Source organism: Cryptomeria japonica, chromosome 11 (genome assembly GCF_030272615.1).
Source record: "Cryptomeria japonica chromosome 11, Sugi_1.0, whole genome shotgun sequence".
In the NCBI taxonomy this organism is placed as follows: Eukaryota; Viridiplantae; Streptophyta; class Pinopsida; order Cupressales; family Cupressaceae; genus Cryptomeria; species Cryptomeria japonica.
Genome location: NC_081415.1, coordinates 647,864,192 through 647,890,061, shown reverse-complemented (window position 1 = coordinate 647,890,061; position 25,870 = coordinate 647,864,192).

Here is a 25,870-nt window from a genome sequence, read left to right as displayed (position 1 = left end):
CTACCTACCTTGGGAAAAGATGAAGAAAATGATTGCAAAGCAAGAGAAGTACTTTTGAGCACATTAACAGATCAACAAATCATGGGATTATTAGATAGATCCACTGCTAAAGCTATTTGGGATCATTTGGAAACATTGAATGAAGGACATTCCATAGTCAAAATTGCAAAACTTGAAAGCTTCCGAGTCAAGTATGAAAAGCTGAAAATGGAAGAAGATGAAAGGATTTCTGCTTTTATGGAAAGAGTTAATGAAATGGTTTTGGGTATTAAATGTTGTGGAGGAACCTTAACTGAAGATGAAATTATTTCAAAAGTTTTAAGAGGATTGCCATCGGCATATAAAATGAAGGTCACTACTATAAATGAGTTAAGAACAATGCCTAATACATCAGTAACTAGGGATACATTGATTGGAAAACTCTTAGCTTTTGAAATTGAGGAATTTGGTACTGTTGCTACTATAAACACAAATTTAGCCTTCAAAGCATCAACATCATCTACACCATCATTTCACAAATCTGATTGGAAAGCCTTTTATGCAAGAGAACTTGAAGAAAGTAGGAAAGAAAATGAAGAAATTGAAGAACTTGAAGCACTATTTGCAAGAAAAATGCCTAAAGGTCCAGTTGGAAGTAAGTATGAAGGTAAAGCACCCTTTAAATGCTTTAACTATAATAAGATTGGTCATATGGCTTCTAGATGCCCTAATAGACATGTTGGACTAAGAGAAGAAGCTAGAAGAACATACAAACCTAACCCTAAATATCATAGATATAGATTTAATAAGAATAAACACAAATCGTGTTATCTTGTTGATGAAGGAGTGACTGATGATTCTGATGAGGATTCGGTAGACAATGGATGGGTTTTTGTTGCTATAACAGTAGACCAACTGACACCTACCAGTCAATTGGTAGAGCAGGCCCTGGTAGCTAAAGTTGACGTAAAGGATGAATGGATCATTGATTCAGGATGCTCACATCATATGACTGGAGATAAAAGTAAATTATTGAACTTTCAAGAATATAATGGAGGCTTAGTGAGATTCGTAGATGATAAAGCTTGTCTAATCAAAGGTAAAGGTACAATATCTCTTGATGGTAACCATAATACTGACAATGTTTACTATGTTTAAGGTTTAAAGCATAATCTTTTAAGTGTTGGTCAATTAGTTGAAAAAGGATTTCAGTTACAATTCAAAAATGGAAAATGCAAAATCATGAATAGAACTAGTTTGGAAATTGCAACTGGTAATCAAACTAGAGGTAATATCTTTCATTTCAATAATAGTGAAAAGACATGCTTGATTGCACATATTGATGAAAGTTGGCTATGGCATAAGAGACTTTGTCATGTAAACTTTGATCGCATGGTAAAAATCAATACTACTAAGATAGTTAGAGATTTACCTAAAATTGTCAAACCTAACAATACAGTATGTAAGGAATGTCAATTTGGAAAACAAGTTAGAGCTACTTTTAAAAGTATTCTAGAAAAATAAAATAATGCTCTTTACTTAATCCATACTGATTTATGTGGTCTAGCTAGAACTAAAAGTTTGCAAGGTGAAAGATATTTCATGCTAATCATTGATGAATACTCTAGAATGTGTTGGGTTACTTTTCTCAGAGAATCAGAAGCACTTGGAAAGTTCAAAATTTTCAAAGCAATGGTAGAAAATGAAACCGGTAAGAAAATAAAATGTCTAAGATCAGATCAAGGAGGAGAATTTACATATAAGGAATTTAATGCATTCTGTGAAGTGAATGGAATCAGAAGACAACTATCAGCACTTCGGACACCACAACAGAATGGAGTTGTTGAAAGGAAAAATAGAACTATCTTGGATGCAGCAAGAAGTGCGTTATCAGAAGAAAATCTAACACATGTGTATTGGAGAGAGGCAGTAAGTACAACGGTCTATACATTCAACAAAGTTCACATCAAAGGTGAAACCGGTAAGACCCCTCATGAACTATGGTTTGGTAAGGCCCCTCATGAACTATGGTGTTGTTAGGGGTCATAACGTGTCCTAAGGGGTCATATGGCATCCTAGTGGGCCATATAATGCCATATGACCCCTTAGGACACCATATGACACCATATTACCCCTAACAAAACCATATTTATTCTTGAGGTGTCATGTGGTGTCACAAGTGGTCATGTCATGTACTAGGATGTTAAAATGGGTTATATAGTGTCCTAGGGCGTGATAGAACACTATATGGCCCCTCAGAATACCATATGACCCTTTAAGACACCATATGGTGTTGTTAGGGGTTGTATGGTGTCCTAAGGGGTCATATGGTGTCATTAGGGGTCATATGGTGTCCTAAGCAGTCATATGGTATTATATGAACCACTAGGATGCCATATGACCCCTTAGGACACGTTATGACCCCTAACGACACCATATGGTGTCGTTAGGGGTCATATGGTGTCTTAAGGGATCATATGGTGTCATAAGGGGTCATATGGTGTTCTATGAACCTTTAGGACACCATATGTCCCCTAAGACCACCATATGGTTTCCTAAGGGGTCATATGGTGTCGTTAGGGGTCATGTCATGTCATTAGGGGTCATATTATGTCTTAAGGGGTCATATCATGTTCAATGACCCTTTAGGACACCATATGACCCCTAACGACACCATATGGTGTCCTAATGGTTCATATGGTGTCCTTAGGGGTCATATGGTGTCCTTAGGGGTCATATGATGTTCTATGACCCCTTAAGGGGTCATATGGTGTCTTAAGGGATCATATGGTGTCATTAGGGGTCATATGGTGTTCTATGACCCCTTAGGACACCATATGTCCCCTAAGACCACCATATGGTTTCCTAAGGGGTCATATGGTGTCGTTAGGGGTCATGTGGTGTCATTAGGGGTCATATTGTGTCCTAAGGGGTCATATCGTGTTCAATGACCCCTTAGGACACCATATGACCCCTAACAACACCATATGGTGTCCTAATGGGTCATATGGTTTCCTTAGGGGTCATATGGTGTCCTTAGGGGTCATATGATGTTCTACGACCCCTTAAGACACCATATGACTACTTAGCACATGTCATATGGTGTCACTAGGGGCATATGGTGTCCTAAGGGGTCATATGGTATTCTATGACCCATTAGGACACCATATGACCCCTAACAACACCATATGGTGTCGTTAAGGGTCATATGGTGTCCTAAGGGATCATAAGGTGTCTTAAGGGGTTATATGGTGTTATATGACCCCTTAGGACACTATTTAACCCCTTAGGACACCATATGATCTCTAAGAACACTATATGGTGTCCTAAGGGGTCACATGGTGTTGTCAGGGTTCATATGGTGTCCTAAGGGGTCATATGGTATTCTATGACCCCTTAGGACACCAGATGACCCCTAACGACACTGTATGGTGTCTTAAGGGGTCATTTGACATTGTTAGCGGTCATATGGTAGCCTAAGGAGTCATATGGTGTTCTATGACCCCTTAAGACACCATATGACCCTTTAGGACACAATATGGTGTTGTATGGGGTCATATGGTGTCCTAAGGGCTCATGTGGCATCCTAAGGGGTCATAGAACACCATATTGGCCCTTAGGACACCATATGTTGTCATTAGGGGTCATATGGTGTCCCAAGGGGTCATAGAACACCATATGACCTCTTAGGACACTATATGGTGGCATTAGGAATTATATGGTGTATGAGGTCATATGATGTCTCAAGGGGTCATAGAATACCATATGACCCCTTAGGACACCATATGACCCCTTAGAAAATCATATGAACCCTTACGACACCATATGGTGTCCTAAGGGGTCATAGAATACCATATGACCCCTTAAGACACTATATGACCTCTTAGGAGACCATATGACATATCCTAAGGGTTCATATGATGTTTCAAGGGGTCATAGAACACCATATGACCCCTAAGGACACCATACGACCCCTTAGGACACCATATGGTGTTTTTAGGGGTCATATGGTGTCCTAAGGGGTCATAGAACATCATATGACCCCTTAGGACATAATATGACCCCTAATAACACCATATGACCCCTAACGACACCATATGATCCCCTATGACACCATATGACCCCTAACAACACCATACGGTGTCGTAAGGGGTCATATAGCATCCTAATGGGTCATATAATGCCATATGACCCCTTAGGACACCAAATGACCCCTAATGACACCATATAACCCCTTAAGACTGTTGATATTTTGGTATGGTTTTGTCATTGATGTCAACACCTACTAACACTTATCAACTCTGGTACTTTGGAGAATCAACAACATTCACCAGTATCTGGTATACCGGTAGGATATAATGATCACCGATACTCTGAATGGCATGGAAAACACTTGGTTATGTCGAAGACGTCATTTGGACACTTTGTCTTTAAGATTTGTTTATTTGCATATTTGCTGTTATCGGCAAATAGGTCCAGGTTATACACCAGTGGGATTATCTTTTCCAGATCAGCATGGCATGCTCTGGAGATGATTTATTATTGTTGTAAATGCATCAAGTCAACATGTTGTATCAGTTATTACACTGGATATTGTTTTAATTATAAATTGATTTTATTGTAATATCCTTTAGAGCCGACGTCCAAAAATTGGTCCTATGTTATTATATAAATATAAGATCTTATTTGTAAGGTCGGATGTAGAATGTGAAGAAGAATTGTGTGAAGGTATATGTGAGAATAACCAGAGCTATACACACAGCCATCACTTGAAGGTGAAGCAAGGTTTTTGTGAAAGCATATCAAAACTAGACTGGTACTGAATCCAGCATATGAAGATGCTATTTTGAGCAGTACATCCTTATTGGATTTAACCATCCAATTGTAGTTAGTGTGACTCCTATTTTGTGTTTGAGCAGTGAGCTCTATGTGTTTGGCCTTTCTGCATGTGCAAACCCCATTTGTATAAACTTACTATCTACAGTAGTATCATTTGATTGTGGGTAAGGTTTCCCACCATGGTTTTTCCCCTTACAGGGTTTCCACATACAAATAATGGTGTTATGTGTTGTGGATGACTTTGTCTTTTTGTTTCATGCATTAATCTTTACGAGTATTTCAATTAACTGATAAAACTATCAACTGGTATAAAAGACTAGTTTACCGGTATTCAGCATTAAGTTGGTTAAGTTGTTTTTGGTTTGAATTTATTAGACAACTAAGTCACCCCCCCCCCCCTCTCAGTTGTCTCTGTGACCTAACAATTGGTATCAGAGCCTAGTCCTCTTTTTGCAGAAGTTTAACAGTATAGGAGATCCAAAGTCTACTAACTAGTTCAGGAAGGACAATCCTAAACTTGATGGAACTAACTATGGCATATAGAAGATCAGAATGGAGACACATCTAAATTGTATTGGAAAGGACATCTGGGAAGTTACAAAGAATGGCTATACTGCTCCTACTACTATTCATCCTAATCCACCTACCTTGGGAAAAGATGAAGAAACTCATTGCAGAGCAAGAGAAGCACTTTTGAGCATATTAATAGATCAACAAATCATGGGATTATTAGATAGATCCACTGCTAAAGCTATTTGGGATCATTTGGAATCATTGAATGGAGGACATTCCATAGTCAAAATTGCAAAACTTGAAAGCTTCTGGGTCAAGTATGAAAATCTTAAAATGGAAGAAGATGAAATGATTTCTGCTTTTATGGAAAGAGTTAATGAAATGGTTATGGGTATGAAATGTTGTGGAGGAACCTTAACTGAAGATGAAATTATTTCAAAAGTTTTAAGAGGATTGCCATCGGCATATAAAATGAAGGTTACTGCTATAAATGAGTTAAGAACGATGCCTAATACATCAATAACTAGGGATACATTGATTGGAAAAATCTTAGCTTTTGAAATTCAGGAATTTGGTACTGTTGCTACTATAAACACAAATTTAGCTTTCAAAGCATCAACATCATCTGCACCATCATTTCACAAATCTGATTGGAAAGCCTTTTATGCAAGAGAACTTGAATAAATCAGGAAGGAAAATGAAGAAATTGAAGAACTTGAAGCACTATTTGCAAGAAAAATGCCTAAAGGTCCAATTGGAAGTAAGTATGAAGGTAAAGCACCCTTTAAATGCTTTAACTATAATAAGATCAGTCATATGGCTTCTAGATGCCCTAATGGACATGTTGGAATAAGAGAAGAAGCTAGAAGAACATATAAGCTGAACCCTGAATATCAGAGATACAGATTTAAGAAGAATAAACACAAATCGTGTTATCTTGTTGATGAAGGAGTGACTGATGATTCTAATGAGGATTCGGTAGACAATGGATGGGTTTTTGCTGCTATAACAGAAGACCAACCGACACCTACTATTCAACTGGTAGAGCAGGCCCTGGTAGCTAAAGTTGATGTAAAGGATGAATGGATCATTGATTCAGAATGCTCACATCATATGACTGGAGACAAAAGTAAATTATTGAACTTTCAAGATTATAATGGAGGCTTAGTGAGATTCGGAGATGATAAAGCTTGTCTAATCAAAGGTAAAGGTACAATATCTCTTGATGGTAACCATAATACTGACAATGTTTACTATGTTGAAGGTTTAAAGCATAATCTTTTAAGTGTTGGTCAATTAGTTGAAAAAGGATTTCAGTTACAATTCAAAAATGGAAAATGCAAAATCATGAATAGAACTGGTTTGGAAATTGCAACCAGTAATCAAACTAGAGGTAGTATCTTTCATTTGAATAACAGTGAAAAGACATGCTTGATTGCACATATTGATGAAAGTTGTCTATGGCATAAGAGACTTTGTCATGTAAACTTTGATCGCATGGTAAAAACAATACTACTAAGACAAAGATTTACCTAAAATTGTCAAACCTCACAATACAGTATGTAAGGAATGTCAATTTTGAAAGCAAGTTAGAGCTACTTTTAAAAGTATTCTAGAAAAATAAAATAATGCTCTTGACTTAATCCATACTGATTTATGTGGTCCAGCTAGAACTAAAAGTTTGCAAGGTGATAGATATTTCATGCTAATCATTGATGACTACTCTAGAATGTGTTGGGCTACTTTTCTCAGAGAAAAATCAGAAGCACTTGGAAAGTGCAAACTTTTCAAAGCAATGGTAGAAAATGAAACTTGTAAGAAAATAAAATGCTTGAGATCAGATCAAGGAGGAGAATTTGCATCTAAGGAATTTAATGCATTCTGTGAAGTGAATGGAATCAGAAGATAGCTATCAGCACTTCGGACACCACATCTGAATGGAGTTGTTGAAAGGAAAAATAGAACTATCTTGGATGCAGCAAGAAGTACGTTATCAAAATAAAATCTAACACATGTGTATTGGAGAGAGGCAGTAAGTACAATAGTCTATACATTCAACAAAGTTCACATCAAAGGTGAAACCGGTAAGACCCCTCGTGAACTATGGTTTGGTATTACTCCTACTCTTAAATATTTCAAAATATTTGGAAGTAAATGCTATATTAGAAGACATGAGTATATTGGGAAATTTGATCTTAGAAGTGATGAAGGAATATTTCTTGGTTATTCATCTAAGAGTAAGGCATATAGATGTTTTAACAAAAGATTGCAGAAAATTTTTGAGAGTACAAATGTGAAGATTGATGAACAATTTAGAGGAACTTCAAGGTATATAGATTCTGAACCAGCAATAGAAATTTTGACAAATGAACCTACACTAAACCCGCTGGTACAGAATGAAGATCCAATTACACCGGTATCATCTGAAAATTCCACTGTAACTAAGGAACACCAACAAACAAAGACACCTCGATATGTAAGACTGAATCATTTTGAAGATTAGATAATTGGAAACAAATATAAAGGAGTTATGACAAGAGGAAGATTGGCAAATGAAGAGGTATGTCTTATTTCTCAAATTGAACCATCATCAATTAATGAGTCATGTGAAGATAAACACTGGATGAAAGCTATGGAAGAGGATCTAGAACAAATTGAGAAAAATAACACATGGACATTAGTTCCCCAGCCTAAAGATAAAAATGTAATTGGAACCAAATGGGTATTCAGAAACAAACTTAATGAATATGGTAAGGTTATCACAAAAAAAGAAAGACTAGTGTGTAAGGGATATTCTTAGAAAGAAGGAATTGATTACAATGAAACCTTTGCACCAGTAGCTAGAATTGAGGCAGTTAGATTATTTTTGGCTTTTGCAACACATAAGAACTACAAAGTATATCAAATAGATATTAAATGTGCATTTTTGAATGGAGATCTTGAAGAAGAAGTTTACATTGAACAACCTGATGGATTTTCTTTGACAGATAACAAAGATATGGTTTGCAAGTTAAGGAAAGTTTTGTATGGGTTGAAGCAAGCTCCAAGAGCTTGCTATGCAAGATTGGATAACTATCTTTTGAAGATTGGTTTTTCTAAAGGTAATGCTAACAACAACTTATATTATAAAGTGACTAATGATGACATCTTGGTTATAGAAGTTTTTGTTGATGATATAATCTTTGGAGGAGAAGATGGATTATGTAAAGAATTTTCTATTGAAATGCAACAAGAATTTGAAATTTCTATGATTGGAGAAATAAAATTCTTTTTAGAATTGTAGATTTCACAGACTGATAAAGGTATATTCTTGAGTCAATCCAAGTACTTGAAAGAGTTATTAAAGAAATTTGGGATGGAGAACTCTAAACTGGTAAGCACACCTATGACTACAAATGAAAAATTATCATAAAGGGATGAATCTACACCTATTAATCTGACTAGATACAAATCTATGATAGGAGGTTTACTGTATTTGACACAAACAAGACTTGATATCATGAATGTAGTATGTATTGTTTCAAGATTTCAGAGTAATCCTAGATAAAATCATGAATTGGCAGTAAAAAGGATTTTCTGGTACTTGCAAGGAACAACAAATCTTGGATTATGGTATCCTAGAGATGAAAACTTTGAACTATGTGCATACACAGATGCAAATTAGGTAGGAGATGTGGATGATAGAAAAAGAACCACCGGTGGAGCATTTTTTCTTGGAAATAGATTATTTTATTGGTTGAGTAAGAAACAAAGTTGTACATCCTTATCAACAACAGAATCAGAATATGTTGCAACAACAACTAACTGTACACAGGTACTATGGCTTAAACAAATGTTGAACGACATAAAGGTAAAATGCAAGGAACTGATAACTATCTATTATGATAACACTGCAACAATTGATATATCTAAGAATCCGGTACTACATTCTAAAACCAAACATGTTTCTATCAAACTAAATTTTCTAAGGGAGAATGTTGAAGCAAAAGAAATTAAACTGGTTTATGTAAATACTAAAGAGCAGATTGCAGATATTTTCACTAAACCTCTCCCTAGGGAGACTTTTGAATATCTTAGAGATCAGCTTGGGATCATACCCCCATCGGTAGATACTTGGGAAGTTGATGTTTGTCATCAACCGACAGAATTAACAAAGAAATATTTTACTCTGGCTTTAATGAGGAAGCTACTTCTCAGGGGGAGTAGTTGGTATACTGAATTGGTTGGTATTTTGTATCTGAAAAATGTTTTTACTTTGGCAATTGATGTCAAAGGGGGAGAGATTAGTATGCAAAAACACAAGGAAACACATGTCACTCTCAGGGGGAGAGATTGTTACTTTGGGAGAGATTATTTATATCTTAATTTTAGATTTCTAGTTACGATCTCTTTTGGGAGATTGTTGGCTTTTGTTGGCTTTTGGTATTTGGAATTTCTGTTTTGGCACTTTGATGGTTTTTTCATATTGTGTTTCCATCAATGCCAAAGGGGGAGATTGTTGGTATTTTGGTACGGTTTTGTCATTGATGTCAACACCTACTAACACTTATCAACTCTGGCACTTTGGAGAATCAGCAACATTCACCGACAAACAAATGACTTATGTACAATCACCGGTATTTGGTACATCGACAGGATATAATGATCATTAGTACTCGAAATGGAATGGAAAACACTTGGTTATGTCAAAGACATCGTTTGGACACTTTGTCTTTAAGATTTGTTTATTGGCATATTCATATTTACATATTTGTTGTTACCGGCAAATAGGTCCAGGTTATACACCGACAAGATTATCTTTTCTAGATCAGCATGGCACGCTATGGAGATGATTTATTATTGTTGTAAATGCATCAAGCCGACATGTTGTATCAGTTATTACATCGGATATTATTTTAATTGTTAACTGATTTTATTGTAATATCCTTTAGGGCCAACCTACTAAAATTGGTCCTAGGTTATGATATAAATGTAAGATCTTATTTGTAAGATCGGATGTGGAATGTGAAGAAGAATTGTGTGAAGGTATATGCGAGAATAAGCAGAGCTATACACGCAAACATCATTTGAAGGTGAAGCAAAGTTTTTGTTAAAGCATATCAGAACTACATCGGTACTGAATCCAGCATATGAAGATGCTATTTTGAGCAGTACATCCTTATTGGATTTAACTATCCAATTGTAGTCAGTGTGACCCCTATTTTGTGTTTGAGCAGTGAGCTCTAGGTGCTTGGCCTTTCTGCATGTGCAGACCCCATTTGTATACACTTACTATCTACAGTAGTATCATCTGATTGTTGGTAAGGTTTCCCACAGTTGTTTTTCCCCTTATAGGGTTTCCACCCACAAATATTGGTGTTATCTGTTGTGGATGACTTTGTCATTTTGTTTCATGCATTAATCTTTATGGGTATTTCAATTAACTGATAAAACTGTCAACTGGTATAAAAGACTGGTTTACTGGTATTTGGCATTAAGTTGGTTAAGTTGTTTTTGGTTTGAATTTATTAGACAACTGATTCACCCCCCCTCTTAGTTATCTTCGGGACCTAACAAGGACACCATATGACCCCTAACAACATGATATGGTGTCTTAAGAGGTCATATGGTGTCCTGAGGGGTCATATGGTGTTCTATGAGCCCCTAAGACATCATATGACCCCTTTTAACATCCTAGTACATGACATGACCACTTGTAACACCATATGACCCCTCAAGACACAATATGGTGTCATTGGGGGTCATATGGTGTCCTAAGGGGTCATATGGTGTCGTTAGGGATCATATGGTGTCTTAAGGGGTCATATGGTATTTTGTGACCCATTTGGGAACCATATGACCCCTTAGGACATGATATGACCCCTAATGACACCATGTGACCCCTATGGTCATATAATACCATATGACCCCTTAGGACACTATATGGTTTTGTTAGAGGTTGTATAGTGTCATTAGGGGTCATATGGTCATCGTTATGGGCATATGGTGTCATAAGGGGTCATAGAATACCATATGACCCCTTAGGACACTATATGTTATTGTTAGGGGTCATATGGTGTCCTTAGGGGTCATATGGTGTCCTAACGGGTCATATGATGTTCTTAGGGGTCATAAAACACCAAATGACCCCTTAGGACACCATATGGTGTCGTTAGGGCTCATATGGTGTTCTAAGAGATCATATGGTATCCTAAGGGGTCGTAGAACACCATATAACCCCTTAGGACACCAAATGACCCGTAGTGAGACCATATGACCCCTTAGGACATCATATGACTTGTAATGACACTATATGTTGTCCTAAGAGGTCATATGGTTTCCTAAGATAGATAGTAATGGTTTCCTAAGGGGTTATATGGCCCACCATGCTCCTGCACATACCCAAATGGGTTATATAGAGATATAAGATACCTAGAGGGGGAGAGAGGCATGAGAGACCTATATAGGGTGAGAGAGAGAGAGCGGGTTGAGATAGATGGAGGGGGATAGAAAGAGGTTGGTAATGAGATATGGATGGATATGTAGAGATGTGGAGAAGGAATGTGGGAGAAACCTAGAGAGGGTTAGAGAGGGTGTGATGGAAAGTTGATGATGTAGATGCCTATAAATGGGAGGCACGGATAAGAGGAGAGATGAAAGAATAAAGTGAGAGAAGAGTATGAGGGGATTGAGGGAGAGGTAGACATGGAGGGACTACAAGATCTAGGGAAGGAGATGATGCAAAGGTGGGGGGAAAGAGAGAAGAGGATGAGAGAGTTCAAAAATAAATAGGGGTAAAGAGGGAGGGAGATATAGGGGAAGAGAGAGGGACAGAATTAGAGAGGGGACAAATAGATATGTGAGAGAACTATATTGGGAAAGAGAGATGAGAGACCTAGATAACAAGAGAGAGGAATGAGATAGATAGAGGGGGGAGAGAGAGGTGAGTAATGAGACATGATGCAGAGGTAGATAGTTGGAGAAGAAGGAAGTGGTAAACCTAGAGAGGTGAGAGAGAGTTGATGACCTAGAATGTAGAGAGAGAGAATAAAAGAGGAAGAGAGAATAAAAAAGTGGGGGAGTGAGATATATATGGGGGTATGTATGGATGGGGAGGTAGAGAGGGAGAAGGGTAGAAATGAAGGGAGAGACCTAGAGAAGGGAGGGAGGGAGAAGAGAAGAGATAGAAGAACAAAGAGAGGAGTAAGAGGGGATGGATGGAGAGGTACACATGGAGGGAGTGAGAGACCTATGGAAGGAGGAGATAAAGAGGTTAGGGGAGGAAGAGAAAAGGAGGGAGTTCATAAAGGGATAGGGTTAAGGAGGAGTGAGATAGAGGTAGAGAGGGACATAGAGAACTATAGAGGGGGTGTATAGATAGGTGAGAGACCTAGATGGCCAGAGAGGAGTGAGATAGATAGAGAGGTGGGTAACGAGACCTATATGTAGAGGTAGATAGGTGGAGAGGATAGAGAATAAGAGGAGAAGAGATAAGACAAGAGAGTGGGAGAGGGAGATAGAGAGGGAGAGAGGAAGAAAGGAAGGTAGAGACCTGGAGAGGGGAGGGAGGGAGAATAGAAGAGATAGAAGAACAAAGAGATGAGTAAGAGGAGATGGATAGAGAGGTAGACATGGATGGACTATGAGACCTAGAGAATGAGGAGATAGAAAGGTTTGGAGAGAGAGAGAGAAGAGAGGGAGAGAGTTCATAAATAGATAGAGGTAAGGAGAAGGGAGGGAGAGAATTAGAGGGCGGACAATTAGATAGGTGAGAAACCTAGAGGGGGAGAGAAAGGTGGGTAATAATATAGGGAGGGAGAGACAGTGAGGTGAATAGTGAGGGAGGGACAACCATAGATATGGGGAGAGAGCATAAAAGGGATAGGTAGTGACCAAGAGAAAAGAGTGGGAGGGGAGAGAAACAATAAGGGAGTGAGAGAGAAGAGAGAGGGAGAGAGTCAATGATAAATAAGTGAGAGAGACAAGAGAGGGAGAGAGATAGGTCTAGAGTTTGGAGAAGATAAAGAGAGTGAGATACATAGCTAAAGAATGCTAATCGGATCATGTTGATTACTAAAATTTGACATGTTGATTATTGAAATTTGACTATCTGAAATTTTATATAATCCTCTAAAAACTTGAATCTACATTATAAGTCCTATAGAGCTATACTTAAATTTTATATTTCATGTATATATTCTCCTTCGGGGGTGGATTTAACTTGTGCCAAGATTGAAAAATCTACACACTCACAAAACCTTCACACTGGAAAATGCAGAACATTTGGCACTCGCCAAATGCAAAAAATTGACTTTTCACATTTGGCGAGCACCAATTTTGGCATGCGCCAAATGTAAAAATTCAAATTTTGTACTTGGCGAGTGCCAAATGTGAAAATTCAAAATTTTGCATTTGGCGAGCACCATATTTTGCATTCGCCAAATGGTTTGCCTGGGAGAATACCAACCCTTTGGGTTGGATTTTCCTTGGGCATCCAACATGTAGGTTTGGACAACCTTTTCATGCCAATGATGCATTTTTTTGAAAAAGTAAGAAGTGGCACCTTTTTGGTACCACAACTTGGTGCACTTACCCAAATATGGATCAACAAAAATCACAATAGCCATTAAGCACCACACAAGCTGGAACTGAAAACCTAAGGTTCATAGAAAAGTCTTGAATCACACTTGTCACACTAGAAAACTCTTTCACACTGGATAACTCTCAAATTAAAAAGGTCACAAGTAATAAAAATGAATTCAAAAAACCAATTTATCTGTTGCATCCACTTACTTAGGATCTTTCATCGTAAATGCATTTTACCATTACAACTCAAAAAGTTAATACTCTATTTTACCAGCAATCACAAACATCTCTACAAGTCATTGTAAATATATAGAATGATTTGGGGATGCCTTCACAACACCTACCATGCTGATAATAACTTAGCATCTAAACCACAAGGGGGTACATAAGATCTTCAATCAGTTCCCCCCCTCAAACAATGCATATTATCTGGTTTTTGGAGAAAGTATCTACACTCTCAATAGGTACAAATCCATCCATTTCCTTATCTTTCACAGTATAATCAGATTTCTTCACACGTGTCATCTTCATCTTGTCATTATCTTTATTGACATCAATTTGTTTACCAAACCAAAAGTCTACTCACTCTTTTCTTTGTAAAACCTAGAAATGTGTCTTAATTTATTATAGTTATAACAATTCAGACCATTTCCACTCCTTCTAACAATAGACTGGTCGGAAAATGAGTTTATTAAGGGATATTTGAAGCACCTAGAGGATGTGGTGAGGACTCTCAAAGAAAAGGGTGAGTCTAATAAACAATTAGATTCAAAAAATTGAGAGTGCTCTGAGGAAATTCATGGAGCATAGTTTGGTTGTGTTGAAGGTGTCTTCTCGAAACATAAATGCCTTGGTTGCTTTCCTGGAGAAGGATGAGTAGAATAAAGAAATTGTGATTGTTCTGATTAATTAAAAAATAGGTTTTCAAGACCCAAAACCTTTACAACATAGATAGAGAAAAAGCACTAGGAAGACCAGTTCTTTAAAGTCGGCATACAAAAAGACTGGCCAAAAGACCAGCAGACAGAAAGAATAGCTTAACAACAAAAAACAACAAAGAAACAAAGAAGGCACTACATAGTAATTTTCTTCAGCAAATCCTTTGCCTTAATCACCAGCTCATCATAGGTGGCCCCAACAACTTTTAGGTCTTCCAAATCCTTGTTCGGTTTCTTTTCCTTCCTCTTGCCTCTAGTGTGGGTTCTGGGACCTTGAGCTTCCCCTGTTCCTTCAGCTTCTAGGTCTATGTCTTGGATTTCCTTTTCTTCATCCAATTTGTTGATGAGGGTGTGGGTGTTGTTAGCTGAGATCTTCAAGATACTTAGGCTCTATTCAGCAATGTTCTTTATACACTCCTCAATTTTACCAATTTTGGTAATGGTGTCCGAGAGGGTTTTATCGCTAGTGTCAGCAAGGCTCTTCCTTTCCAGCAAATCCTTCTCAATCTTCTCAAACCTGGGGTTAAAAGCATCTCTGATGTCTTCATCTTTGGCAATGGTGTTTTTCAAGTCCTCAATATAGTCGGCCATAGTGTTCTCTTCCCAAGTATTAATGGTTTCTAGGATCAAGACTCTGTTGCAGAGTTTTTTGTTTTCATCCTCAGCTTTCTTGTAGCCATTAATGAGCCACCCCATAGTTTCCATGAAACCATGCAAACCATCAGGAGGAGGATTAGATGGGGGGGCAACTTTTCTAGGGGTAACCTGTTCCTCTTTAGGGATGTGGAGGGTGGAAATTGTATCAGCAGCCCTAAGAGTCTCTTCCATGGTCTCATTTTCCAGACTCCGATCAGCTTCTTGGGCCTTAGCTTGCTTGTCGGCTGCCAGGTCCTTACCAGTCTCATCTTTCTTCTTATTCTTTTTCTTGGTCTGGGTATGGTCTTTTGTTTTCTTCTTCGGCAACCCTTTAGCGTTCTCCTTTTCAGAGTCATCTGAGTACTCCTCTTCTGAAGAGATGATGATCAAGGGTCTGCTTTTTGGCTTTTTGCCCTTAGAGGAAGAGGGTATTGTTTTACTATATTTCCTCTTCTTCCCACTTTCATACTCTGAGATATCAGTGCTATCCTCTATGTCAGTTGAAGAGTCACTGTCAAATTCCTCCTCCTCAGAAAAGGTAGAATCAAACATCTCTTCCTCAGAGTCCACAGAGGGTTGCATCTGAGCTATTTGGTTGGCTTTTAAATGGTCATAAATTAGGACCATTAGTTCTTGGTGCATAGCAGAATCACCCAGAGGATTCTCCTTAGAGACCTTGAGGGATGCATTCATCGAGCAAAGCAGGAAATAAGGGAAATTAACCTTATCAAGACATTGCAATTGTTGATGACAAGTTGGCTTCTAGTTTTTCTCAACACTCTTCTAGATACAAAACTAGGAAAAATGCAAGAGAGTTGGAGTTGAAGACCAAAGGTAATCAACAGGTGCAAGAAATTAAAGACCAGAAAGAGGTAGTAAATGTGATGATGATGTTGGTCAGGGATGTGGAAGAGACCATAAAGATTTTCACATGAAATGTAATTTTTTTTTAGGTATGCCAGTCTCTCACTAGCTTTTTATTGTTCTTTACTCTGGTTGTTGTCTTTTGTGTTGTTCTTTTGCAGCCTTTCTCTCTTTGTTCTATCCTCTCTATTTTCTCTATTGTTTTTCTTTTCGATATGTAAGCGGGTTTTAGGTCCCTTAAAACCTAATTTTGCTTAATAAAAAACAATTAACTTGCATGGAACAACTTTCTGCCCATATTTGTTGCATGCATAACAATATACATTTGTAGCATCCTAAAATTGCGACACTTGCAATTTCAACTACATTTGGGTCTTCACGATGGCGGCACAATGTTGAACTTGAATGGAGACCCCGAAACCTATTTACAACACCAAAAATTGCATCTTTTGCACCTTGGCCTGATCCTTCCTTGCACCCTGCTATCCCGGGAGGTGCCACCATGGCGCCCAGCGCCCTGGTCCCTAGCCCTATTTTGGGCCTGGTCTCTTTTTGGGCATCAGGTCTTTAAGTTTGCAATTTGGAAAATAATGTTTCTAGGTCGGCCTAAGGTTGGAAAAATCAGTCTATCAACCCTAATTGACAAGTATATAAACTACTTTTCCTCTCCTAGAAAAGGAGGGAGGAAATAAGCAAGAGCAAGACGTGGAAGCGATATTCAAACATTCAAACATTCAAGCATTCCTTCAAGCAATTGAGCATTCTAAGTCTCCATTCAAGGATAAGTGTTGCATTCAAGACAAGGATTCAACCATTGAAGAGGAGATCACTTACAACATACAACATACTGCATACATTACACCTTCGCATGTAAGAATACAAACATTCTTACAACAAGGTATCAGTACTTGTTTACATTACGAACATTTACATTTACAGCATTCTCATTTCTTGGTTAAATCCAAAACCAGGGTTTGACCTAAAGGCAAACCCCTAATCCCTAACCCCCCAATCGTCCTCTCTTTTCTGTGTGTAGGTTGCAGGTATGCGGCTGTAATTGAAGATCTGGAATCCTTGTGCAGAGATGAACAGATCCACCTTCATTTCGCGGATTTTTCGGAGGACCGTGTGCACGCTGGGCACCATCGTCCTGTCAACTTTCATTCAAATTTGTAGAACAGCATTGTCTCAACATTTTACTGCTAATTCCAGGTCCACAGCTTCATCCCATATCCCTATCTCTGTTTACAAGCGAATCTTTCTTGCTTCTACATACATTCCTAGTTCAATCATCCTATCTATATTCTTTACAAAAGAGGGTATCCTTGATGTCTTAACCCTTGAAACTCATTTAGAATCTAATCCTACATTGTGTGGGATTGGATCTTGTGGGTTTCAACCCCTCTTTTGAATGTAAAGTCCCTCCTAAGTGAAAACCATCAACCCTAGTGACCTCCCTTCTCTCTCCTTGGAGTTGGGGAGGGGAGAACAACTAGGGTTCGATTTTTTCGCTTTACATTTTGGTGAACCCAACGTGAACATCCTAATTCTGATTATTCATGGTTAGATCTAAAAAATTTGCCTCCTTAATTACATTTCCATGTTTGATCTTTTGCAAATTTTAGAGGCTAATTGCATAAAAACCCTAAAATTTTCTTTTTAATAATTAAACTTGTGTAATGTTTAATTGTTAATGCTTGTTTCAGATTTACCCTTCTATTGCAAATTGTCAATTCATATTTGTGCTTTAATTCTGAAAATTAAGTGGTTAAATGTCAAAACCCTAATTTTTAAAACCTTCTTGATTCAACCTTTGACTGATAATTTCACTGATCAAAACACCTCCAAATCGGCTGTAACTTTGGATTCCGCAATAAAATCACAATATCTCTCATCCTTGAAAATTTGGAAAAAAGTTGCGAGGACCATGTGCACCCCGAGCGCCATCATCCCCAACATTTTTTCTGAAATTTTGGGAGCTAGATCTTACTGTATTTTTCTGCTAAAATCCAGAATTTTGGTTGATTTTATCAATTCTAACACTTTCAAAATTAAAGTCAAAGTTGGTCTAGCGATTGCTTGGATTGAGGCTTCTAATCATTCAAAAATTGTTGAAATTGAAATTTGTGTTAAAATTGTGTTTCTTACAGTCCTAAATCTGAAAAGTGTGTTGGCATTCATTCGAAATTTCAGTGCTTTATTCAAATTTTTACAATTTGTGACTTCTGAAATTAAGTGTTTAATTGCAACAACTTTGATTTTCGCTTTCAAATTTGAATTTTGCATGAAATTGAGTCAACTTTTAAATTTCAAAGCCTGCATTGCTTTCAGCATTCCCTCTAAAATCATAAAATTCAAAATTTCAGTTTCCCTCTCTTTTTCAAAATTCAAATTTTACATTTTTCAACAATCTTGGTAGGGTTCAATTTTGAGATTGCAACTTTAATTTGTCCTATCTACAGATCATAAAATCACTCAATTTTTTCAGATTAGCTTTAAAATCATCATAACTTTCATCCCTGAAAATTCCGAAAAAAGTTGCGAGGACCATGTGCACTCCATTCGGGAGATTGTCCTGATTGCATTTAACAACTTAAATCTAGGAGATTGGCTGATTTTATTGAAATTTGCTACCTCTAAAATTCAAAATCTTCTCTCTCTCTTTAGTGCATGAGTTTTACAACAATAAGCCCTACTTACACTATTCCCGTTAGACGAAGCCTTAGAATTAAGTCCTTCCAAGATTTAATTACTGAGGAGATGGAACCTAATTTGAATGGCCTTTTTAACGAGGACATGGGTAATTCCTCTAATCCTCTTAATGATGAAGAATCTCTCCATGAGGTTTCTGTAGAACAACTTTCAAAATTGGATAACCAATTTGATGATTTTCGACAATGGATGTCTCAAGAATACCCCGATAGCGAAGCTCTTTCATTAATTGAGGGTCTAAAATGTATGGTTCAAAATGATAAGAATGGAATTGATATTTTGTGTGGTATTGCACACATTGTGGATTCAAATGTGATGCCTATGAAGAGTTGTGCTGAAACTTTAGGTTATACACAACCTCCAACTCAAGTTAATCATTCTACCCCTTTGACAACTTCTATTGCTAGTATACCTACTTTTACATCAAACATAATGACTACTTCAATACAAGACATTCCACCTATGATCACTAGTCATGGGGGCAATCCTTCTTCTTCAATCAACCCTCTTCCTTCATTCAATCCAACTTCTTCATTCATTCCTTCAATGAGTGTCCCTATTTCATCTCCACAAATAAACATGACGCAATGGGGCAATTCATTTAACCATTCCATTCCTCCTTGTAGTGTTCCTCCTTTCCAATCATCTCCTATGACTAACTATCATAGTGTCCCACCACCTTACTCTCAATCAATACCTTCTTTCAATAACATAATACCTCCATCACAATCTAACACGTCTAATATGAACTCTTCGACTGAAGCGACCATTAACAATCTTGCACAAACTGTCTCTTCTTTACAACAACAAATTGCCTCTATGAATCAATCTAAGTTTAGTGTGCCCACATTTGATGTTGTGAGCTCACTTTCTCTTGACATTGTTCAAGATATCCCCCCTAAACATGTTGAAATTCCACATTTGGAGCTTTATAATGGTAAGGGTGACCCTCTAACACATGTTAAGACCTTTCAAACAATATGTACTGATTTTGCTTATGACCAAAGGTTACTTGCAAAACTGTTTACTAGAACATTAAGAGATAAAGCCCTACATTGGTATTGCTCGTTGCCTTCTTATTCTATTACTTCTTTCAAACAACTTGCAAATGCTTTTATTCAACAATTTCAAAACAATATAAGTCCTAAAGTTACTTTGATTGATTTAATGCATTGTAAACAAGGTGTTAAAGAAAAAGTGACCGATTTCATTGGTAGATATAAGCATTTGTATGCTCAAATTTCTTTTCCAGTACCTGACAATGATATTCAAAGAATCTTTATTTCTAATTTACAAAAGGATATTAGAGAAAAACTTCTGTTTTCTGAGTTTACTTCTTTCCAACAGTTGTGCGCAACTCTTCACAATTATCAACTGACTGTGAGTCAAATGGAACAAGCAAATCCTATGGCTCCGAGTGATAAGGGTGATAGTAGTCAACAACCATTTGGGAAGTTTAAACCGAACAGAGAGTCCATTAAATTCAATGAAAACATCATCAACAACAATGTGAATGCAGCATCAGGTGTGCCTCCTATTTCTAAGTTTTTCAAGAAAGAAAGAAAGTTTACTCCTTTGAATGAATCATTGCATAGTATTATGAATAAGTTATTGAAACAAAATGTTCTTACTCTTCCTCCTATAAGGCAAATAGATCCTGCAAAGATTAATTCACCCTATTTTGATAACAAATCTTTTTGTCAATTTCATCGTCAACCTGGGCATGATACTGAAAAATGTTTTGCTTTAAAGGGTAAAATTTAGGATTTGATTGATAATAATACTATCTCTATTTCTGGTGTGAATGATAAAGGCAACACATCTGTAGCTCCTCCTAACCAAAATCTTAAGATTTTTACTAATCCATTGCCTTCTCATACCTCTAATGCGATTGATACTACTGATTCCTCTGTCTCACCTGATGATCTTGTGTCCATGACTCTGAATGTGATTAACTTTGTAGAGCAGTAGAAAATCCCTAAAGAACCTTCCATCACATTTGATTCCAGTGAAACTATCAGGGCACCTGATGGTCCTTTATATATAGTTGCAAAATTCAAGAATACACCTTGCCATGGAGTGCTTATTGATCCTTCTTGTATGGTTAATATCATTACTAAAGAATTTCCTTTTACTTTGCAATTGAATCAAGTGATCTATGACAAAACAAATGTGGTTGTGAAATTATTTGATGCATTTTCTTCTCCTGCAATTAGTTCTATTACATTACCTATTGAGGTCCATAACAAATCCCTTGATGTGAGCTTTGCTATTATTCCATCATCCGAACAATTTCATGTGAAGCTAGGCTATCCTTGGCTATCTTCCATGAAAGCTATTTCTTCTCCTATTCACAAGTGTTTGAAATTTCCCCATAATGGTGAAGTTGTTACTGTCAATCATAGCCTCTTTAAACCAGCTGAAAGAACTTCTAGCATTCCTATTGATTACTTTTGGCCTAAACAATTCCAATCTCTTCCTTCGCGAAGTGATCATCTTTTCAAATCTTATCAAAGGTGGAAAAAAGACATGATCCTATCTCTAAGTGAACCTAGAACACCCAAACTTGATATTCCTATCATTCTTGAGAAGGAAGTTCTTCCTTTGAAAGATAAAACTAATGTCTTTCCTCAAGAAGATTCCCAACCCATCCCTATGAATGTGACTATGCCTATGACTAGTAAACTTCCTAAAAGTAGACCTATACCTCCTCATCAAGATGAACTTGGTCTCCTTCTTAAACCAAATATTCCTCCCTTATATGGAGCAGTTCCTCCTCCTTCCTCTTATGGAGAGAAGAGACCTTCCTCTTCTCCTATTATTCAACCTAAGAGACCACAACCTAAACACCCAAGTGAAAAGGATGAGAGCATTCCTCCTCCTCAATCTTCTCAACTTCCTACTAAGACTAGATGAAGTCATTCTGCACGTGAACGCCAACGAAAGCATCATCTTAGAGCTCAGGCAGCTGCTTCTCAAACTTTGCAATCCCCAAAAACACCTTCAGCTAGTATTATTCCATTTTCTCCTCGGCTGAAGATTGAGCCGAAATCTCCTAAACATAAGATGCATGATGGTCTTGATCCTGTGCAAGTTAAAGATCCTATTTTTATAAATCTTGATGATGATATAGATGAAAATGTTATTCATGATGAAAATGTTACTTCTCTTCATTCTGATAGTGAATATGAATATGTTGATGTTGATAACCATTTATCTAACGAATTTTCTAAAGCACTTATCCTAGCTCCTAGACAAGAACAACGTGGCTTGAAACATGAACATAGCCCTTGTTTGGATCTTGTGATAGCTCCATCTACTGTGTTGTATGTTCCTCCTCTAGCATGTTTCCTACCTTCCCGAAATATTGATCAACAAGATCGGGGGGTAGATGACATGCTAGACTAGTTCATTAGCATAGTAGACTCTCTCCTCCTCTCTTGATCTCTTTGGTTTCTTCTTCTATGTGTTATTCTCATTCTTCTATTTGTTGTCCTTAGTGTTGTCTACTTGAGGATGATGCAAAGCATGGAGATCTCTTTTTGTCTCTCTCATGTTGACTCAAAAGACACATGTGTTCCCTTCTTCTAGGTGACCTTCCTTGATTGGGGAATGAAGAACAATTATGCATACATACATATGATATACATGAATTATCATACAACATACTAACCCCAAGGAAAGTGAAGTCACCTTGTGCTTTGTGTTTTGTGTCTATTATCCTTGGGCTTATCTCACACTTGGGGGCTAAATCCCTGTGATAACATGCTCCTTTCCCTTCTCATTTCCTATATGTATCATTAACTTAAAGCAATCACCCCCGATGAGGCATGTGCGATTGCTTTAACATAGGGGGGCATATACCCCGTTCATATCTCTTCAAGATACTTGAAAATTTCTTGGTGAACTTAGCTTTGCCTTGAAAAATTTTTATATTTTTCTTGCATGACTCATAGTGAGGGAACCTTACTACTGACAGTCATGGTTCTCCCTCGTGATCTTCCCTTTTACTTTGTCAATCGAAGTCGTAAGATCCTTAGTCCATTGGGGGCTTGGTGTGTCTTGCCTTCTTGACATGGTGAAAGTCTTTCAATGTTGTTTCCTCATACTTTACCAGAAGTATGGGCATACGCTTATACTCCTGCTAAAGTGGGGGCTAAATGTAGCATCCTAAAATTGCGACACTTGCAATTTCAACTGCATTTGGGTCTTCACGATGGCAGCACAACGTTGAACCTGAATGGAGACCCCGAAACTTGTTTACGACACCAAAAACTACATCTTTTGCACCTTGGCCTGATCCTTCCTTGCACCCTTCTATCCTGGGAGGTGGGACCATGGCACCCAGCACCCTGGTCCCTGGCCCTATTTTGGGCCCGGTCTCTTTTTGGGCATCGGGTCTTTAAGTTTGCAATTTGGAAAATAATGTTTCTAGGTCGGCCTAAGGTTGGAAAAATCAGTCTATCAACCCTAATTGACAAGTATATAAACTACTTTTCCTCTCCTAGAAAAGGAGGGAGGAAATAAGCAAGAGCAAGACGTGGAAGCGATATTCAAGCATTCAAACATTCAAGCATTCAAGCATTCCTTCAAGCAATTGAGCATTCTAAGTCTCCATTCAAGGCTAAGTGTTGCATTCAAGACAAGGATTCAACCATTGAAGAGGAGATCACTTACAACATACAACATACTACATACATTACACCTTCACATGTAAGAATACAAACATTCTTACAACAAGGTATCAGTACTTGTTTACATTACGAACATTTACATTTACAACATTCTCATTTCTTGGTTAATTCCAAAACCGGGGTTTGACCTAAAGGCAAACCCCTAATCCCTAACCCCCCAATCGTCCTCTCTTTTCTGTGTGTAGGTTGTAGGTACGCGGCTGTAATTGAAGATCTGGAATCCTTGTGCAAAGACGAACAGATCCACCTTCGTTTCACGGATTTTTCGGAGGACCGTGTGCACGTCAGGCGCCATCGTCCCATCAACTTTCGCTCAAATTTGCAGAACAACATTGTCTCAACATTTTACTGCTAATTCCATGTCCGCAGCTTCATCCCATATCCCTATCTCTGTTTACAAGCGAATCTTTCTTATTTCTACATACATTCCTAGTTCAATCATCCTATCTATATTCTTTAAAAAATAGGGTATCCTTGATGTCTTAACCCTTGAAACTCATTTAGAATCTAATCCTGCATTGCGTGGGATTGGATCTTGTGGGTTTCAACCCCTCTTTTGAATGTAAAGTCCCTCCTAAGTGAAAACCATCAACCCTAGTGACCTCCCTTCTCTCTCCTTGGAGTTGGGGAGGGGAGAACAACTAGGGTTCGATTTTTCTGCTTTACAACATTAAATGGCTAAACATTGTTTTAGAGTTTGTATATCCATTCCACACCATTCTACTTCTACACATATTTTCCTTATATCCAAACTTATTGCAAAAGTACAATTGACCATTAAGTGACTAAGATCTAATCTGAATTATATATTCACTAGCTCTACGTCCAAATTTATTGCATGAATAATAGTTTCCATTAAAGGATGATGAATGCCTGATTTGAGCAGAAGTCTTCCTAAAGTTCTTCTTGGTAACTTGATGCAGGAGCATTCCTAGTTCACAACAATCTTGCATCAACCAAAAAAACAAACATTTTCTTTTATGTTTTGTTTTTTGTTTGCAGTTTCAATTTTCCTTTCCGTGTGTCCCAGTTTTGGCTCACCGGTTCCTGTGGAGTTGGATTCTACTTGAAGACTTGATCATTTTTCTTTCTTTCAAACCACATTTCATTTGGATCACTTTCCGGCAAGATATCACTACCAGTTTCCTTGATAGTTTCTTGTTACCGATTCTTTGTTACCAGTTGCCTGAGACCTGTTTTAGTGATCTACTGGAACCCATTCTGAAGCTTGCAGAGCCTTGGACGTTGATCTCAATGTTTCTTGGCATGTGGCCAACCTTCTATGTTTCATCATTTGGATTGTTTGGAGGAATCTCTTGGTGGAGGTCGACCTTGTTCATTTTGCACGTTAGGTCTTGTTCTTCAGGTTTTGATCCTTTTTGGGCCGAACAGATCCTTTAGATCTATATATATATTTGTAATCATTCTTTAGAATGTAATCAATCAAAGAATCAAAGAGTATCAGATAGATAGACTATAACTAGAAGATAGATCTTTCAATTCAAGGTCCCAGTGTGACCTATTCTACTAGGTCTGTGTGCCAGTATGCTGTAACGCAGTTGTTACCAGCTGGATGTAATTAACTTTCATGCAATAAACACTATCTATTATGCATTGTCTCCATCATATCTATGTCCCTTTCATTGTGTTTACTCTTGCTGACCAGTTTGGACTAATCTCCTCAAGGTCCCTCCTTGCCGACTGCACCAAGTGGTATGAGAGCAAAGTTCATTCTAGAGGTTGTCTATCTTGAATCTTGTTGTAGGGTGGTGAATTGTGGATCCAACCTGCAATTGCAAAGGACTAGTGTGGACCAATGGTGTGAAGAGGAACTAGGTGTTGGGACCTATAAAATCTTGAGGGTTTAGCATTTTTTCTTTTTCATGAAAGCATTTAGAAAAATTAAACCTTTGTAATGTATTATTATAATTCATATTGAACTTGAACCCTTGAACCTTTTTGGTTCAAAGTTCAAGGTTCAACCATTTCTCTTGCGTGAGTTGTGGCTTTGTAATATTTTTTAATAAGCAAGTGAGAATGCGTTATGTTAGTTTTGAACCATTTACAAATCGGTTCAAGGTTAAACGTTCAAAATGTCCCTTTCTTTTGATTAAAGGTCTTTTCTCATTA